The 21599-nt window shown below is 34.4% G+C and overlaps 1 long non-coding RNA gene across 2 annotated transcripts; it reads left to right on the top strand.

Annotated features, from left to right (window-relative positions):
- Positions 1-2333: 2333 nt before the first annotated feature.
- On the top strand, positions 2334-4148 carry LOC149566595 (uncharacterized). 2 transcript variants are annotated; one of them, XR_016361571.1, is made up of 3 exons: positions 2334-2597; positions 2737-2795; positions 3462-4148. It is a non-coding gene; the product is annotated as an uncharacterized LOC149566595 (long non-coding RNA). The 2 variants fall into 2 exon arrangements; XR_016361572.1 differs by having other exon boundaries at positions 2703-2795.
- Positions 4149-21599: the final 17451 nt, after the last annotated feature.

Raw genomic sequence — 21599 nt, 5'->3', positions numbered from 1 at the left:
CTGAAATGTAATTCCTACACCTTTTAACAAGACTTATGCAACAAAGATGTTGTACAAAGGGGCTTGTCTAATAAAGTGTTGGGAAGACACATGAATGAAAATCTTTTAAAAAATTAATCTTGGAAAAATATCGTCAAGATAGATAAGACAAACTATAAGAGGACATTATATAGAATGTCAGTACTAGACAAAAAATAATACTAGAAGTCACATAAAGTTTGCAAATGTCATCAGCAAAGGTCATAGACAATTTTAATTGCAAATCACTTGAAGAGGAATCAGTTGTCAACTTGCCTAATATTTGGCACATCACCATATATACTTGAAATAAATGTAAAGAAGGAAAATATGTTTGATCCTTGAAGACTAGCAAAGCAAGGTAGCATACCATGCTTAACATTGGGATCAACCGAGGTGGTTGAGGAGGAATATGCAGGCTTGAAATCTTGTAACTTCTTAAAAGTTTGCCATGGCTTTGCCCAAATTTTGGCCTTATACAATTAGGAGTAGAATCTTCATCCTCTTTAGCCCTGAGCATGACAACAATATTCTATGAACGAGCACAATCTCCCATTTCCATTACTACTTCTCATGTGAGGGCCTAACCCCCATAAGGTCATGCTTTGGTTTGAAGCTTAGAAAAGTGTCATTAGGTACAAATCCTTTCTAGGTATTCAAAACAAATTAGAGAATCAAACACCCAATGCCAAAAAAAAATTCCACAATAAACTCTTCATGATCACCCACTTAAGTTCATTTTGTACATAAGGGGGCTTGGTCCATCCCTAGTGCTAGAAAAGCCCACATAAATGGTCACCCAATGCCAACAACATTGCAAGAATGACGGTTCCCAAGGGAAACAAAGCAAGCAACTAGGTAGGTTAATGTCAAACAAAATAAAATAACATGAGAGATATTTATTTCAAAGATAACTGTAACTAATCCTAATCCATAGAAGATGAAATTCAATTTTTTAAAGCAGTGAACAATAAATACTGACTATATTTACCTAGAGAGCATATCTCACCTCCAAAAATAATATTGTCCTAAAGAGTTTCTATTCTAGCTAGAAATTTTCCCTTCTCCAATTAGAATTCTAGTCACTCCCTAAAATATAGTTCCTACACCTTTTAACAAGACTTCTTATGCAAAAAAAAATGTTGTATAAAGGGGCTTGTCTAATAAAGAGTTGGAAGATGCATGAATGAGAATCTTTTGAAGAATTAAACTTGGAAAAATATCATCAAGATAGATAAGACAACCTATAAGAGGTCATCATATAGAATGTTAGTGCTAGACAACAAATAATACTAGAAGTTACATATAGTCTATAAATGTCATCAGCAAAGGTCACAAACAATTTCAATTGTAGATCACTTGCAGAGGAATCAGTTGTCAACTTGCATAATATTTGGCACATAACCATGTATACTTGAAATAAATGTAAAGAAGGAAAATATGTTTGATCCTTGAAGACTAACAAAACAAGGTAGCATACCATGCTTAACACTAAGATCAACTGAGGTGGTTGAGGAGGAATATGTAGGCTTAAAATCTTGTAACTTCTTAAAATTTTGCCATAACTTTGGCCATACTTTGGTCTTATACAATTTAGGAGTAGAATCTCCATCCTCTTTAGCCCTAAACATGACAACAACATTCCTTGAACAAACACAATCTCCCATTTCCATTACTACTTCTCACGCGAGGGCCTAACCCCCACAATGTCATGCTTTGGTTTTAAGTTTAGAAAAGTGTCATCAGGTACAAATCCTTTCTAGGTATTCAAAACAAATTAGAGAATCAAACACCCAATGCCAAAAAAATTGCCACAAGTAAGTCTTAGTGAACACCCACTTAAATTCATTTGGTGCACAAGGGGGCTTGGTCCATCCCTAGTGCTAGAAAAGCCCACACAAATGGGCACCCAATGCCAACAACATTGCAAGAATGACGATTCCCAATGGAAACAAAGCAAGCAACTGGGTAGGTTAATGTCACAGGGTTCAAATGCAAGACAATAAATTGTATGTACAATTACAATTCACTCAAGATAAAAAGCCTATCAACTTAATCATTATTATTATAGTATAATGACCTTACTTATCCATATATTAGTAACTACATTAAGTTTGATATTATTATGACTCACAAATACCCAGTTCAAAAAGAGAAAATACCATGTTCCTCAATTTGTAGGAATATGTTCTAATATATTTATTAGCGCAGATCATCGAGCATAAAAGTGAAAAAAACGTAGCCCTTAGCCCGCTCTTAAAAATAGTTGCGCATTTTAACGGTCTGATAATTTGAAAAAGCAAAGTAGAAAAAAGCATCGCTGTTACTCAGCCCAACGACACTCAACTTATAGACCTTAAATTTGATTCCTCTACCTCGGATTCACGTCTTTCTGTGTTGTAAATGTATTTTTCTTTCTATTTTGTTTGCGTTCTGTTTTATTTTTTCTTTTGGCATGGCCATGCCTCTTGTGTCCGTGTTTATTCTGTTTATCAAAATTTTCTTCTGAAAATTTCTTATGAAACTTTTGTTTGCGCTGGGTGAGGAAAGAGATTGATACTGAATGAGAACTACCAGAGGTATTATTACGTGTTCTCTTAATTTGTGCCTTGTTATTATTCGTTTTCTTAAATTGAGTCTTACATTAATTTGTATCTAAACTTTCGTGTGGATGTTTTGTACAGTGAATTTAAATTTTGCTGGTGATTTTATGTACAGACTCGGAAAATTGGTCAAGTAATTGCGACGATACTCCTCTTACATCATTCAAAGCACTGGTATGTGTTCCCTTCTGTTCGCTTGGAAGGCAAGTTTAAGGGTTCCAAGCATTTCACTGCAGAATTGTATTACAAATCAATTCCCTTCTAATGTATACTTCGTTTTTCATATAAAATATTTGTCCGGGTGGAGCGGAATATTTATTATAATGTTAGTGTATTTGCAATATTCTTCCTCGACGTCAAGGAAAATATTGTTAGGGCTTGCCTGTTTCTTTTCTTCGCATGATACTCCTCTGTAGTTTACAGGGGTTCCTCTATTTTTATGGCATCATGAAATGTCAAAGATCTCCAGGTCCCCACTCATGTAAATGTATTTTCACTTCATTCTGACAGAGTGATAGATTAACTACAGTTTCATATGAATTTTTGCACAACTGCAGACCACCGGCCTCGACAGGACAGTGTTTTCCATTTATGGTCTGGTCTCTAGATCAATTGCAATACTTTATATATCTAATCCATAGCAAGTCAGCAATAGGAAATGGGGTAGTTTCCTTTATAGAGGCCTTTTAATGGTTCTTACGATTGCTTGGGTTTATTGATATTCACATTTATATTGCCAGAAGAAGAAGTTTAGGCAACCTAATAATTGGCTTTAAAGTGCTTTTCCATTTGCTCTGTTTGGGCTTTTTATTGCGGTTGATCTTGGTCTTTGTCTTGTAGCTGGGAAGATCACTCGGGGGAGGCGGGGTTTAGATAGAACAGGGTGAAATTATTGTCATGGAAGCTTTCAATCCAACAGGTGATGAACTGGTGATATATCATCTGACCATTAAGGTTCTTCTCTGCTACAGCAGTTGCTGAGGTTGTTTGTCCCTAGAGTCAAATGCCCACCTACCATTCCTGATGACCTGTACAACAGTTATAAACAATGAATGCGGTAGGTGAGTTTTGAAATCTGAAAAGAGGGGGGAAATGATTTTGGAATAATGAAAAAAGGAATGTTTTAGATTCATTCAGTGTGTTCAATAGATCAGAGAGAAGTTGCAGAGCAGAGCAAAGTAGAAAGAAGGTGATCAGCAGATCCAGTCGTTGCAGAGATAGAAGGAAGCTTGTTACATGACTGTAGTTGCACGTGCTCCTTTGTGTCATTCTGTAAGTTAGTAGTTTATTGTTTGATTCGACTTGTGAAGCAGTGATTGCTCCAGGCACCGTTGTATGCAGCCATTAGAGCTGCAAGTTTAAAGTTTTTGAAGTTTGAAGTTTTACCAATTTTAGAGTTATTTTAGGGTAGTTGTAGCCGAATGCTCCCAGATTTTGTAATAGTTTCAATCAAAGATGAATTGCAAGCAAGCAGGCATGCCATTGATCCTTCTTATTCATTGCATTTATGAAGTTTATTGTTGAATATTTTAAGCTTTGGGCTGTCTGGTTTTAATGGTGGTAGCATTCACGTTGGAAGTCTGTCACTTGGTTTGGTCTTTATTTAAGTTTTAACTTTATAGTTATTGCCGAGTTCACTCGGCATCTTCTTCTACCAAGCTCCACCCTGCAATGGCTACCAAGTTCACTCGGTACCCTCTTCTACTGAGCTCCACCTCCAATGGCTACGGAGTTCACTTGGCATCCACACTACCTAGCTCACTCGGCATCCATTGGTGCCAAGTTGTTCTTCATTTGCCGAGCTCAGTCAGCACTCTCCCGCCACTCGGCTCCTTAAGATGCCGAGCAAAACTGACACTCAGCAATAACTATTGCCAAGCATTATTTAGGATTGTGGAATAGATTTTTTAAGGTTGGTAATATATTTCTCACAGACCAATTTCATTGCTCACCAATTGATCCCTATTCTTTGGTGTATCTTTTTTTCTTCACTGCTTGATTAACGTGGGTGGCCTCATTTTTTTCACTGCATTTCCTTTCAAATTAACAAGATCGTGCTGCTGTGAAGTTCCTGTTAAGTACTTGCAGTATGTTTTCTTTGAAGCTTAACTGCCTTCAGCCTGGATACTTAAAATAGTGGGATCCTGATAGTTTTCCAGGAAATCCTATACCAAATAAATACATTACGAAACAATCGCATATCATATCACATTCATTTTGACATGCTAGATTGGTTTCATATGGATAATTACACTTTTGCAGTTGTATAATGATTTTTTCTTAAATTAGCAAGTGTACAGACAATAGAAAGACTAACCTATTTCTGAAGAGCCTACTAGAACAAAGTACATTTTTTATTAGTGTTTTTCATGGTACATAGTATTCAGTTTTCAGAAAATTATTTTCTCTGCTTTTGCAATTTGCATCTCTACACAGCTATGAAACTATGGTAGTCTTAATATCAGTCAATCCTGAATAGCTTATCCCTATTATGCGCATTGGTTTTATATTAGGATTGCCTCCTTCTTTGCCTTATAATATTGTTCGAGGCTTCTTGTAATAAAAGATTAAAAACATAAGGTCAAAAGCTGTCTGTTTCATATATCAAAAACCTTATTGGCAATAAATATCCAACATCAGGTAGATATCAATTCTGGCTACTAAAATCATAACAAAAACCAATAAATACAGTAACCTCTCTACACTCTTCTGAAGATTGTGCAGGATTGTTTATTTTTGCTTCACATATTCAAGAACCTAAAAACTTCCATTTGATTTTGACACCTGAACAGTTGCCTCTGAAGGGCTTTCCATTAGTATTGTTGTGATCATATAATCAAGCATTAGTTATTCTTCCTTGGCTAAAAGTGAAAAATCCTCAAGTTATTATTTCACAAGAATGACTGAGAGAGATGCTCTAGAAGACATGATGTCTAACCTGTAGATTTTACAAAAGAGTAAAATTCTGGAAATATATCTTTTATTACAGCTCTTTAGAAAAAGATTTTAAAGGATTGAATATAAAGGATTCATACCCACAGGGAAAAAAAAAAGCAAAAAAACATATATGCATATGTAAGCACATTCTTTATTTGCATTAAAACAACAAAAAAAAAAGTTTTTTCACCAGCATCAATTATCAGCATGACCTGCCACATTACTACATTACCATTGTTTGGAATTACTAAAAACCACAATTGTCATGAAGGATAATGCTAGAATAACTACGACATCCTTGTACAGAATTAGATGTAAGAATGCTAATGGATAACTCATATCCTCCCTAACAATGAGGAACATCTAGATGTCAAGGGAAATATGGAAAGCTCACATCTTTCTGCAATTCTAAGAGAGATCGCACATTATTTTTTCTGCAAGATACAGAGTGAAAGATAGGTTTTGAAGTTCTTCTCAGCTGTGGATTTAGTGAGGAAATATACAGGGAAGGTAAACTGTTCTTATTTTCCTTTGATTATTTCTTTCCTTTTATTATAACTATTACAAAATTTTACAAAATTGGATTTAATATTGATCATGAAAGATGTTGAAATGTATATTCGTCTATATCTGCCATTAATTTTGAATACTGCTGTATTATGTCCTGTTTTACTTTTTGATTGAATTACTGCATTGTAATTCCATAGGTTTCAAACTTGTGATGTGATAAGAAAACCCTTGTTATGCAAAAAAGAGTCCAGAAAGCCCCCTTCCTTATGTTCTTTGTGACTCAATTTTCCAATGTAACAATTGTACATAACACTTTCTAATAGATTTAGCAAGGCAGCAAGATGATAAAGTCTTTCAAACCCTTGTAATTAGATTTAGTTCAACGATTTATCCAAAAGCTCTTTCTTCTGAAGCAATTATAATATTGTAGTGCATATATTGTATGGCTCAATACTTGTTTGGTTGTATTAGAATTGTTTGGCATTTAACTATCATAAGAGAGTCGTAAAGTTATGATCAAGTCAGAACTGTTTGCATACAACATTAGTTCTGCACTTAGCTGTTAGCTTTCATCTCCAAAGTAGTTGTGGCTCTGATCAAGAAAGAACCAAAAGTCAAAACTTTTGTCTTTAAAACCTTAAATCTACAGTTAGCTTACAGGTGTCATGTATGGAATTGTTGTGACCCTGATTAGAATGGTAGATTATAGAGGCATAGATGAGTTAATTGGTTCTGTGTAAGTCATAATTCAATTTTATTGACAATAGTTAGATATCGTGACCAGAAATTGAGATCAACTATCCAATCATGAGAAGTTTTAATACATAAGCCCTTCTCACTTACCCCTAACAGTGCTATTGGAAGCAACCACAGAAGAAGCGGCTATTACAATCATTTTTGTGACGTTGTGTATAGACTAGGAACAATGGTTAAGTAATTCCAATGAGATTCCTCTTACAACATTCAGAGCATTGGCATGTGTTCACAAAGCATTTGACTGCAGGATTACAATGTTTCTGGCCAGAATAGGCTTGCTGTACTGTGAATATAGTTTTAGGACTTGCGTGTTTCTTTTCTTCCCATAATGCTTGCTGGCCTCTATAGCTTTTAGAGATTCCTCTATTTTTCTTATATCATAAAGTGTCAAAGACCCCCCAAGTTTCCACTCATGCCCATGTGTTTTCACTTCATAGTGACATACAATACTAGCATATAATTTCTTATAAACATAGAGTGATAGATTAACTGCAATAATTTATATATCTGATCCATCGCCAGTTAAATACACAAAATTGGGTGGTTCGCTTTCAGGGTACCTTACGCTTGCTTGCTTTTATTGATATTCATATTTGTATTGCCAGAATGAGAAGGTTTGGCAGCCTAATAATTGGGGTTTAAGCTTAAGTATTTTGTCATTCTACTTCATTTGGGCTATTTAAATTTTATGTGCTGTCTTTGTCCTATTTCTGGGAAGGTAATGAATGGAGGGGTTATATAGAACATTTGATTGCAGATGTCCAAGAATTTGACTGCACATGTCCAATTATTATAAAGAGTGAAAAATGATTCTCAACTTAGATTCCATAGTTTTCTCTATTACAAATCAATTCCCTTACGAATGTATACTTCATTTTTCCTATGAAATCATTGTTCCAATGGTGCATTTTATTCAATATAATATCATTTACCATTCTATATATAGCTAGTTTTTAGTGCATTTACATATTCTTCCTTGACTGTGCAAAAAATTATTTTTAGGGCTTGTTTGTTTGCTTATTTCTTTTCTTCTTATAATGCTTGCTAGTGTCTATAGTTTGTAGGGATTTCTCTTTCTGGTATCACATGTTATTTTTGTGCTCATTTAACCATGGTCAATGATATAGATCATTGTTGCCCTCGCAACCATAAATAATAAATACTTAGTTCTGTTGTAGGATCATGTGTTTGTTCTATATCCTAGAGCATAAGATTTAATCTTTCTTTATACTTATCAGTGGAACCCCTTTTCCAAGAGTCACCACTCTTCCAAATTGGCCCCATTAATTATACAAATATCTCATATAATTAAAATATAAATGTCTTATATAATTAATTATATATGTCTCATACAATTAATTATATATATTAATTAATTAATTCATTACATTAATGAATTAGCTTATATAAATGTCTAAGGTCAATGGGCCTATAAGACATTTATGTTATTTATCTCATCCTAAAGGAATCCAACCAAAGCTACAATAACATTAGCACTCCCTCTTAGCTAGGGAGGAATCCTTCTCGATATCTAAGTTATGTAGTGATATTCACCATGGGTACTCCCATAGGGTGGGTCCATCATGGCTACTCCCATGAATGGAAATGCAAATGAACACAAGTATCTATCATGAAGTCACTCAATGTGATGTCATTATCTTGTCACGATGTTCACCATGGCTACTTTCAGAGGGCAACTAAACACAAGTGCTAATTCATGGAGTCTCTCACATGACATCCACCATGGTTGCTCTTAGAGGGTCAATTCACAATGGCCACTCCTAGAGGGTTGATTCACAATGGCTACTCCCAAAGGGTGGAACGAGGGCTTTCACCTGAAAAATCTCTCTCAGCAAGAAGGATGCATTAATAAGGGCTTGCATCTCAAAATTTTCCCTTAAAGAGGAGAGTACATAACAAGGTCTTGTATCTCAAACTTTTCCCTTAAAGAGGAGAGTACATAACAAGGGCTTGCACCTCAAACTGCTCCCTCACAAAGAAGAATACATTAAGGGTCAACACATCAAACTTCTCCCTCACAAAAAAGAATGCACTAATTAGGACTTGTTTCTCAATTTTCTCTCTCAAAGAAGAATGCATTATAATACATTTGTAAAAATCATTGATGTTGAGATTTAATTGTCGCAAGGGCTTTATTCTCCACAATTTTGAGACTGTCTAGAAAATGCACAAACTGTACTCAAACAAGAGGCTTGGTGAGCATATCGGTCATCCAATTGAACAGAATTCATTTGCATCATATCTCTAACTTAGTTATATTTGAAGTGTATTTTGTAAGTGAGGTTTTAGAGTGAGTTTTGGGGAGAGAGGAAGAAGGGGAATGCTTGTTGGTGACTCCACATTGCAGAAAAGGTTGAGTAGAAGGTGCCAAGGAATAGAGAGTAAGAGAGTAAATCCCTTTAGAGAATGTGTGTAAACTATATTTGAAATATAATAGAATATGAAGTTTTCTTTTTGTGTTTGTGTTTCATACGTGTGGCAGTTCATTTTTCGTGTTAACCCTCTGTGCTTGCTGAGAGTCTAAGTTATTTTGTAACAACAATTATTTTTTGTGTGGGGCATTTCTTTCTCTTGTCTTTTTATGTTAATCTTGTAGGTAGTAGTGTGTCATGGGTTTTGTTACAACCCCTCACTATCTGATAGGAGACACAAGGGAGTTGACCTACACCAAGTGATATCAGAGCTAGTAGTTCATTGTGTGCTACAAGAAGCATGGCTCAAGAGGAGGGGGTCGAAGAAGAAGAAGAACCGGGGATGAGGAGCCTGGACTTGTAGAGGCAGATAGAGGTCTTATGGCACGAATGGTAGCCATTGAAGCAACTCAAAGAAAAATAGTACACCTAGAGGATATTAGTGACAATGAGGAAGAACAAGCCAATGAGATAAGTGAAGAGTTACATCAACCCAGAATAGATCTTGAAGAGGATAGAATCATTAGAGCTCTCACTAAAGCAAGCACTAAGCCATGACTTGATCCTCCAACTTATAAAGGGGAACTAAATGTTGAAGAATTGCTGGATTGGATCAGTGAGATGGATAATATTTTGAGTTTGAGAACATTGAAGAAGAGTAGAAGGTTAGGTATGCCCCCACTAAGCTACACTAAGCTAAAGGGACATGCATCCCTATGGTGGGAAGATGTGCAAATGGATAGTTAACAAATAGGAAAAGAAATGATTTAGTCATGGGATCAAATGGTAACAAAGCTTAAGTCCAAATTCTTTCTACAAAACTATCAAATTTGTCTATTCAAGAAAGTGCAAAATCTGAAATAAAGGAAGAGTAGTGTGGGTGAGTACACCGAAGAGTTTTACATATTAAACATAAGAGCTGGTCATGTTGACGAGGATGCAGAGCAAGGTTTCCCATTATTTAAATGGATTGTGTATAGCCATCCAAGATGAGATAAGTATGGTCAATGTGTACAATGTGGAACAGCCATATCAATTTGCCTTGAAGGCTGAAGAGAAGCTCAATAGGAAGAAGCAAAGTAATTCCTCGAGAAGAGGCAAACTTTCACATGGAAGAGAACACTTCACCAGCAAAAAAGATGCAGCGGGAACTTCAAGTGCAAAATACAAAATTGGAATTAGAATTCGCCTATCATAATTTGACCCCAAAATGAGCATAGTGGAATTCCTAAAAAAAGATGGAATAAAAATAGCTTATTCTTATTTCAGTTTTTAATTAACCCAATTTGATGGGTTGTTGGGTCCGTGACTTGCTGTTTGATTGTATTTTGCCACTCAAATGCATTTTTGGACTATTTTCTTTGTTCATCATAAGATATAAACTAGGTCAACATTATTTAACGTTTAATATGTGTTTTTTTTTTAATGACAAAAAAGACTAATATCAGATTTGATATCTTTTCTAAACTTTCATAAAATTATCTTTACAAATAAATCTTGTGTTTAGTCTTATAATTATAACTATGTTGAAAGATCATTTAAATATCATATTAATGATCTCGACTTATTTGTATTTTTTATTTTCTTTAATACATTTAAAAATAAAATGATTTTAGTTTTGATCTTATACTCATTAAAATAATTTGATATTATTTAGAAATAAATTTATAATATACAATATAATATATCCTTTGAATTTCGATGGTTTCAAAGGTTGTGGTATATCTTTCACTTATAAAATCAATTTAAAAAATAAGATAAAGGCTAATTAAAATAATTTGGCTTTTTAAAAATTTAATAAAAATGAGTTTTTATAATAAAAAAAATCTTGTTTATTTAAAATATTACCAAACTAAAAATAATAATTTAATTATTAAAATTTTAAAACAAAACTTATCCCACATCCTATTTCAATTGTTGCAACCAAACATAGAATATGCATATTTTGACTCTTCTTCCAGGTCAACCAAATAGGTCCAAATGATATTCCAAAACTTATTTCAAGAATGCACAAATACCAGAAGAGAGCTTATTCTAGCATAGATGAATGCCGCATTCAGCAATTCTTGTAGCCAAATGGGCCCTAGGAAAAGAGGGTTATTCTGGTGGAAGGGGATCCTTTGGAAGAAGTGGAAGGAGTTTCAGTGGTACTTGCTGCCAATGTGGGGAAATAGGGCATCGAGCATTTGAGTGCCCACAAATTCAATATAATGGAGGAAAAGGAAAAGAGGCTGGACTGCATGTGGTGGAAGCTAAAAATGATGGTCAGTTGAAAACATACACCATCAATAAAGATGGAAGAGAGTACCTTTTAAATCCCATAAAGGATAGTGAAGGTAAAGGGGAAGATAAATCAAGAGTATGTTTGGTCTTTGGAAAGCAATTTTTGAGGGACTACAAGAAAAAGGAAAATTGTTTTCCTATTGTTGCTAAATCAATCACCATTGGAATAACCAAGGGGAAGATGAGATATGAAAGGAAATCCAAGAGATATTGGAGGATTATTTTGAAATCTTAATGAAAGAGTTGCCTGAGGTGTTATCCTTAATAAGAAGCATCAACCATTGTATGGATTTGATTCCATGTGCGATATTTCCAAACAACGCACCGTATAGAATGTCGCCAAGAGAGAATGAAGAAATGAACAAACAAGTGCAAGAGATTCTTGACAAGAGCACATTAGAGAAAGTTTGAGTCTATGTGCGGTTCCAGCAATGTTAGCACCAAAGAAAGATGGAGGTTGGCAATTGTGTACCAATTCAAGAGAAATAAATAAGATAACCATCAAGTATCGATTTCCATTGCCACGAATGGATGATCTCATGGATTCCTTGAGTGGATCTACATACTTCACAAAAATTGATTTGAATAGTGGTTACCATAAAATAAGGATAAGAGAAGATGACAAATACAAGATTGCATTCAAGAACAAGGATGGATTATATGAATGGTTGGCGAATGCTCCAAGCACCTTCATTAGATTGATGAATGAAGCTTTGAGGTGATATCTCAATAAGTTTGTGATTGTATATCTAGATGATATTCTAATTTTTAGTAGGATTAAAGAAAATTTATATCATGTTAGAGATGTCCTACAAATGGTGAAAGAAGAAAAAATGATGGAGAATTTAATGAAGTGTAGTTTTATGAAAGAAGAGTTGGTATAGTTAGGCTTTGTTATTTCTAGCAGTAGTTTGAAGATGGATCCAGAAAAGTGAAAGCAATGGTTGATTGGCCTTCTCCAAGTAGTAAGTTTGAAGCAAGGAGTTTTCATGGTTTGGCAAGATTCTATAGGAAGTTTATTCAAAATTTCAATGTGTTTTGTGCACCAATAATCAAAACATTGAGAGGAGATAATATAGAATTTGTTTGGATGGTAACATCATAAAAGAGTTTCAAAATTTTGAGGGAGAAGGTGACAGAGAAACATGTCCTAGCATTACTTGATTTTGAAAAGGTATTTCAGGTTGAGTGTGATGCAAGTGGGACAACAGAAGGGGGAGTCTTGAGTCAAGAAGGAAGGCCCATAGCATACATCAGTGAGAAGCTCAATGAGGCAAAGAGAAGATACTTTGTGTATGATCAAGAGTTGTATGCAATTGTGCAAGTGCTCAATAAGTGGAGGCATTACATGCTACCAAAGGAGTTTGTACTATACACGGATCACCATGCCTTGCAATTCATCAATGGCCAAGGTAAGTTGAGCCAAAGGCATGTTAAATGAATCAAGTTTCTTCAAACCTTTCCTTTTGTTTTGAAACATAAAAGTGGAAAATCAAATAGAGTTGTGGATATATTAAGTAGAAGATGTTTGTTACTAAATGAATTGAGAATAAGTGTTGTTGGTTTTGATCATATGGGAGAGAGATACAAAGAAGACACATATTTTAAGGAAGGTTGGACAACATGCAAATACAAGGAAATTTACTGTTCAAAGGAAAGAGGTTATGCATTCCTAGAGGTTCAATGAGGGAGAACTTGATAAAAGAAAAACATAATGGAGGTTTGGTGGAAATTTTAGAGTGGCATAGTTGAGTGAGTGGTACTTTTGGCCAAGAATGAGTCTAGATGTGAAAAATATGGTGCAAAATTGTCAGGTGTGCTAATATGCCAAAGGAGTAAAACAAAATACCAGAGTATACTAGCTATTACCAATACCAGATAAGCCATGAGAGTGCATTAGGATGGATTTTGTTTTGGGGTTACCTCGAACACAAAGAGGTAATGACTCTATCTTTTTTGTAGTGGATAGATTTTTTAAAATGACTCATTATATACCATGTCAAAAGTGTAGTGATGCTTCCCATATAGCTTCTTTTTTCTTTAAGGAGGTAGTTTAGTTGCATGGTTTGCCAAAAAGTATTCTTGAATATACAAATTTTTTTGGGCATTTTTGGAATACATTATGGAGGAAGATGGGAACATAGTTGGGAAAACTAATGGTCAAATAGAAGTTGTGAACTAAAGCTTGGGTGATCTCTTGAGATGTTTGGTGGGAGAAAAAGCCAACTCAATGCGATTTTGAAATTGACACAAGCAAAACTTTCTTATAACAACTCAATTAACTGAAGTATAGGGAGGAGTCCATTCCAAGTGGTGTGGGTACAACCCAAGGGTAATCGATGAGTTGAGAGATAGTGTTGATTTGAATAGAAGGATTGTGTTGTAGCATAAAATTTTGCAGCATACATTCATGAAGTTGTGAACCGAAGCTTGGCTGATCTCTTGAGATGTTTGGTGGGAGACAAACCAACTCAATGGGATTTGAAATTGGCATAAGAAGAATTTTCTTATAACAACTTAGTTAACTGAAGCATAGGGAGGAGTCCATTCCAAATGGTATGGGTACAACCCAAGGGTAGTTGATGAATTAAGAGATAGTGTTGATTTGACTAGGAGTGTTGTAGCAGAAGATTTTGCAAACTACATTCATGAAGTACACAAGGAAGTAAAAAGGGCTTTAGAGAAGAGTACCATGAAATACAAGGAAGATTTTGATAAGCATAGAAAAGTACAAGAAATTGAAGTTGGAGAGCTAGTTATGGCACATCTGCATAGAGAAGGGCTTCCACAAGGGACCTACAAAAGGATGAAAAACAAGAAGGTTGGCCCATGTAAGGTTATACAAAAATTTTCAGCAAATATGTATGACATTGAACTTCCAGTTGGGGTAGACATCTCACCAATATTCATTGTAGTAGATTTATACAAGTACTATGAAGGTGAATCAAGTAAGCAACAAAATTTACTTCTTGATTTGCTAGATGCATCAAAATGGGCACATTAGTCACCAAAGGAAATAACTGAAAATGTTGAGCAGATTATTGATTCGTGCATAACAAGGAAAACACAGGGAAAAGAGTTTTTGGGAGTATCTAGTTTGTTGGAAGAGCCATGCAGCTAATGAGGTTTCTTGGGTCAGTTCTACAAAATTAGAGACGTTCAAGATTGAGGTCTCATCATTGTAGGAATATTAATATTCATGAGCTTTATGCCCATGAAACATTTTTTATACCCATGGCATATGATGTAGGAGCATCCATGATGGCACATTAACTGTCAGATGCCATTTTTTAATCTGTTGATATATGTTGTATTGACCCATGTTTTTTGTCTGTCAAACATTGTGTTATTCGATTGCATTGGAACTATTTGTGGTAATTGAAGTATAGAATGCAAGATTTTGAAATTCTGAAGTATCTAGTCTTAAGCACCCAATTTTTGAATGTTAATTTGGTTTGGGAACTTAGATTAGTATGTCATTTTAAATATGTAAAGTGTATTTTGTAATTGATTTTTTGGCGTGAGTTTTGGGGAAAGAGGAAGAAGGCGAATGCTTGCTGGTGACTCCACATTGCAGAAGAGGCTAAGTACTAGGTGTAAAGGAATAGAGTAAGAGAGAAAATCCCTTCAGAAAATGTATGTAAACAATATTTGGAATAAAATAGAATCTAAAGTTTTCTTTTCGTTTTCGTGTTTCATACGTGTAGCATTTCATTTTTATGTTAACCGTGTATGTTTGCTGAGAATCTTATTTATTTTGTAAGAACAATTGCTATGTGTGTGGAGCATTTCTTTATCTTTTCTTTTTAAGTTAATCTTACAAAGAGTAGTGTTTCTTGATTTTTTTTGCAACCCCTCTGTCTAATAGGACATAGGGGAGTTGACCTGCACCACATTTTGTATATAGTATTCAATTTTCAAAAAATTATTTCACTGCTTTTTAAATTTGCATCTTTACATAACTATGAAACTATGATAGTCATAATACAATCTTTCTTAAATGGCTTATCCCTATTATGGACATTGGTTAGACATTAATATTGCCTCTTATGTCTTAATTTTCATCCAAGCTTCTTGTAATAAAAAACATAAGCTTAAAAGCTATATGTTTCATATATCAAAAATAATGAAAATTATCCAATATCAAGTAGATATTAATATTGGCTACTAAAATCATAACAAAGAAAAATAATTAAAGTAACCTCTCTGCACTCTCTGAAGATTGTGTGGGATTGTTTACTTTACCTTCACTTTTTCTCTTGAAAATCTTGTTCAAGGATCTAAAAGGTTTCATTTATTTTTAACACCTTTAGCTGCATCTAAAGGGCTTTCCATTAGCATTTTTTTGATCATATAATCAAGCATTAGTTTGTCTTCCTTGGCTAAAGTAAAAACCTTATGTTAAAATTTCACAAGCATTTTTTTGATCATATAATCAAGAATTAGTTTGTCTTCCTTGGCTAAAGTAAAAACATTATGTTACAATTTCACAAGAATTACAGAGAGAGATTCCCTAGAAGACTAGGGTTCATGATGTTTGGCCTGCTACATTTCTACATCACCATTGTTCTAAATATGAAATATATTGGAATTACAAAAAAGCACAATTGTCATCGAGGAGGAATGTGCTAGCATGACTATGACATCCTTGATATAGAATTAGACAAAAGACCTAGTAGTTAAAACAAGGAAATTAAGACCCAGAATACTAGTCTCTCATATGTTATGCCATGTGAAGTAGATGTAAAGGATGAAAATCATGTGATGCTTCATTGAGATATGACCAGGTTTCAAACATTGAGTTGATCACAATAAGATGAACACTTTACACCATTTGCATAACTTGTTTCTCAAGCAGCTAGGTAGGTACAAGAAGGATATTCAAGAAGTGGCAATATTTTTGTAGTTATTACTAAAATTTTATAGTATGGTTATCAGATTCAGATTCTGCAGACTTGTACTTGGAATTAGCACAAACTTGATAAATTGAAACAATCATGAAATATGGAGATTTTTAAAGTGGAAGTGATCCTCCATAAATGTAGCTATCAAAAATCAAAGAATTGTAGCTAACGTGATATGTGTAGTTACAAAGAAAACTCAAGATCTAAGGAGATGCAAGATTGTTCTTCTGTAATGCCTAATCTAAAAACTTAACAGGAAACTATAACACATTCTTAGTTCTTGGATTTTTAAAAATAGTACAAGTTGGCACTTAAGATAGGATGTATAAGTTGGTACAAAACAATTAAAGATTGTGCCAAGATTTGGATGGATTAGTTTTTCATTTTTCTTTTTCTTTTATACAATTATGAGATCCATTATATATTGCGGTAGAGGACATGACAAAACTATGAGGAAGATCTAGAAATCAAGGGAAATATGTAAAGCTCACATTTTCCCTAATCAGATAATCATCTTAGAGGTCCCATTTATTTATTTTGTTAGATATAGAGGGAAAGATAGATTTTGTAGTTCTTCTTGAAGATTGATGCCGAGATCTACTCCAGATCCACTGCTTCAAGAAAATTCAACTCTTCTATTAATTCACCAGTTTAGTTTAGTTTAAATAAAGCATGATTGAATACATGGAATAGTTTGGTTTTAGTTGCATTAATTTAAGGCAATGAACATTGCAGTTGGGCCTAGTCAATGTACTGGTTTTGAGAGTCCACTATAGATTTGCATGAATAAAGGTAGTGAATAACTATTTGAACTGTTGTTACAAACAGTTAAAGTGCAGTTCATTTTAAGCATAGGTTTTCAAGCAATAGTTTGTTAGGTGATTATATATATGTAATTAGTCTTTGTTATAATTTATGGAGCAGTAAAAATTATTTTAGCTCTACTATTAAAAATAAAGTATTCATTATTCTGTTTATTATATTTCTTTGTGGATGTTGTTATTCTTTAGTTTTATACATTTGGTATCAGAGCTCAAGGTGTTTGGAAGACAACAGAATGGCAAACAATTTGCAAATCCCAGAGTTTGATGGAGTTAATTACCAATATTGGTCAATCAAGATGATTTTTTTTTTTTATTGGGACAAATTATTAGGAGATCATTGAATCCAGATATGAAGAGCTTGCAAATTGGAATACTCTCCAACCTAATGATAGGAGATTGAAGAAAGAAGCTGAGAAGAAGAATGCAATGGCATTGTTTCACATTCAGATGGCTTTTGAGAAGACCTTATTTCCCCAAATTGTTGATGCACAAAAAACAAAAGAGGCCTAGATGACTCTAAAAGATGCTTACCATGGCAAGGATCAAATCAAAGTTTTGAAGCTACAAACCTTGAAAAGAGAATATGAGAACTTGAAGATGAAGGAAACAAAAAATGTGGAAGATTTTTGTGTGAGAGTGAAAGATGTGACTCATACAATGGTCACTTTGGGTGAACTTATGACTCAAGAGCATGCAATATATAAGATATTAAGATCTCTAACCCCAAGATGGAATACTATAGCAATTGTCATGTAAGAAAGAAAAAATTTAGCTACCATGGAGTATGATGAGTTGGTTGGATCTCTCATATCACATAAGGATAGAATAAGGGACACATCTACCAGTGTTAATGAGAAGACTTTTGCTTCCCAATTGAAAATTTCAAAGAATGATGGTGCTAGTAGTAGTAGTAACAACAACAAAGGCTTAGGAAGGGGTTAAAATCAGAATTTTTCAAGCGGATCCAGAGGTAGAGGAGGTGCTTAAGAAGGAAGAGGTAGAGGTAGATTCGATAAAAGGAACATCCAATGCTATCATTGCAATAAGTATGGACATTTTGAGAGAGTGTAGATTGAAATCAGGTAACATTAATGCAAATTATGCTCAACAAGATGAGAATCCTTCCTTAGGTAATTTATTTTTGTGGTATGGGAAAGGTGAGCATAATGTGAATGATGCTTGGTATTTGGATTTTAGATGCTCTAACCATATGTCTAGTAACAAGAAAATATTTTCAAAGCTTGATCATAGTTATAGATCCAATTTTACTCTTGGTAATAAAAATACAATGGATGTTGCAGCCAAAGGAGCCATGGATGTTCAGATAAAGGAAGGTATGAAAAGTGTTCAAGATATTTATTTTACTCCCAAATTGAAGCATAATTTATTAAGTGTTGGACAACTATGTGAGAAGAATTATAGAGTGGTATTTCAGACGATGAAATGTACTATCTATGATAAGAATTAGAGAAATAAAGTGATTATAGTTGTTCCTATGACAAAGAATAGGATGCTTCCTTTGAAGTTTGGTGAAAATGACAATCATCTTGTCAATATGGCATATGAGGATAAAAGTTGGTTGTGGCATCTCAGGTATGGCCATTTGAATTTCAATAGTTTGAAGATCCTAACATCAAATGCATTGGTTCTTGGAATGCCTAAGGTTGAAGAGCATAAATAGATGTGTGAAGGATGTGCAAAAGGGAAGCATGCACGAGAATCATTTTCAAAAGGAAATGCATGGAGGGCCCAACACCCACTATATCTTATTCATTCAGATATTTGTGGTCCAATGCAAACACAAAGGTTGGGTAAGTCATCATATTTTATTACTTTTATTGATGATTACTCACGCATGTGTTGGGTGTATTTTTTCAAGACTAAGGATGAGGCCTTTGATACATTCAAGAGGTTTAAAGCTTGTGTAGAGAATGAGAAAGGGAACATAATCAGATGTTTGAGAATAGAGCATGGATGAGAGTTTTGCTCAAAAGATTTTCAAAACTTTTGTGAGATGAATGAGATCAAAAGACAACTCACAACTGTATACACACCCCAACAGAATGGAGTGGCTGAAAGGAAGAATTATAATGTGGTAGAAATGGCAAGGAGCATGTTACAAACCAAGGGTTTGAATAATTCTTATTGGGCTGATTCAGTTGCTACAGTTGTATATGTTCTCAATAGGAGTCCTACAAGTGCCCTAGAAAAAATGACTCCATATGAAGCATGGTATGAGAAAAGCCCTAATGTAAATAATTTTAAAGTTTTTGGTTGTTTGGCTTATGTTCACATCCCTGATTGGAATCGGTAAAAGCTAGATGCTATAAGTGAATCATGTATTTTTGTGGGCTATAGTGAGGAAAGCAAAGCTTACAGATTATTCAATCTTATTACTAATAAGATTGTTGTTTCAAGAGATGTGATTTTTTATGAAGGGGGAGTTTATGGTCATCAAAAAAGCCATGTTGAAAAGCCAAAATCAGTTTTCAATGATGATTTTATTGTTGATAATGATAATGAGTAGCCAGCTAATGGATCTATTTCAAGATCACTAAACCCACCAAGAAACCCCTCACGAATCTCAAGAACAAGTCCATCCTCAAATCCTCCAAGAAAGATAAGAAGATTGAGTGATATCTATGAGAGGTGTCAAAATCAAGCACATGAAGAAGATCCAATAGGTGGGATGGTAAATTTTGCATTACTTGCTAAAGCTGATTTTGAGCCATCATGTTTTGAAGATGCATGTGCTAATGAGGTTTGGATGCAAGCAATGAATGAAGAGATGGATTCCATTCATAGGAATGAGACATGGAAGCTTGTAGATTTTCCATATAAGAAGAAGATTAGCACAAAATGGGTCTACAAGACCAAGTATAATAGTGATGGGAGTGTTGAAAGACACAAGGCAAGATTGGTTGGTAAAAGTTTCATTCAAAGGTATGGCATTGATTATGAAGAAACTTTTGCACTAGTAGCAAGGCAAGAAACTATTAGGATGTTAATCTCTCTTGCAGCTCAAAAGAAATGGAGTATTTATCGCATGGATGTGTTAAGTGCCTTCTTGAATGGGTACTTGGAAGAAGAGGTATATGTGGGACAGCCATAAGGTTTTGAGATTCAAGGCAAAGAAGATCATGAAGATCATGTCTACAAGTTGAAGAAGGCTTTGTATGGCCTCAAGCAAGCACCATGTGCATGGTATGCAAGAATTGATGGATATTTTCAGCAGAATGGCTTTCAAAGAAGTAAGAGTGAACCTATCCTTTACTACAGACAATAAGTAATGATATTCTCATTGTGAGTTTGTATGATATTCAAAGATGCTATGATGAATGAGTTTGAGATGAAAGATTTAGGTCTCATGAAGTATTTTTTTGGCATGGAGGTTTATCAAGGTAAAGATGAAATTTGTATTTGTCAAAAAAAGTATGCGAAGGATATGTTAAAGAATTTTGATACGACTGATTGTAAACCTCTTTCCACTCCAATTGCTCATGGAGTTGCATTATGTAGAGATGATGGTGATGAAATTGTTGACGAGACATCATACATGAGCATTATGTGGAGTTTGATGTTTTAAACTCACACAAGACCTGATATTGCTTATTCAATTTCATTGGTTTCAAGGTATATGAAAAATCCATCAGAGGAACATACGAAGGCAGCCAAGAGAATTTTGAGGTATGTGAAAAGCATAGTAGATTTTGGCATTCACTATTCATCTAATAAGTTTGAGGTTGTTGGCTTTAGTGAATCAGATTGGGGAGGTGGTTTGGATAATCGAAAATCTACATCTAGTAATTGTTTCTTCTTTGGGTTTTGGTTTAATCACATGGAGTTCAAAGAAGAAAAGTATGGTTGCTCTCTCTTCCACAGAAGCGGAGTATGTTGCAATTACTTCAGCGGGAACACAAGCCTTATGGCTCAGAAAAATTCTTGAAGAAATTGGAGAGATACAGCTTAGCCTACTGTGATAACATAAGTGCTATTAAATTCGCCAAAAATCCAGTTCATCATAGTAGGAAAAAACATTTTGATTTGAAACAATATTTTATCAAAGACTTTTTGCAACAGAAGGTGGTTGAATTGAAGTACATCAACACAAAGTAACAAATCACGGATATCTTCACAAAAGCAATTGCAAAGGATCAATTTTTTGCACTTAGAGATCAAATTGTGAGTTATCTCAGCATCAAAAGGGAGTATGAAGATTGATGCCAAGATCTACTCCAGATCCTCCACTTCAAGAAACTTCAACTCTTCTATTAATTCTCTAGTTTAGTTTAGTTTAAATAAAGCATGATTGAATGTATGGAATAGTTTGGT

This window comes from Cupressus sempervirens, chromosome 3, assembly GCF_028749045.1.
Source record: "Cupressus sempervirens isolate cs-2001-9-10 chromosome 3, ASM2874904v1, whole genome shotgun sequence".
NCBI lineage: Eukaryota > Viridiplantae > Streptophyta > Pinopsida > Cupressales > Cupressaceae > Cupressus > Cupressus sempervirens.
The sequence above is the reverse complement of the archived record's forward strand: the minus strand, read 5'-3'. Positions and strand labels throughout refer to the sequence as shown.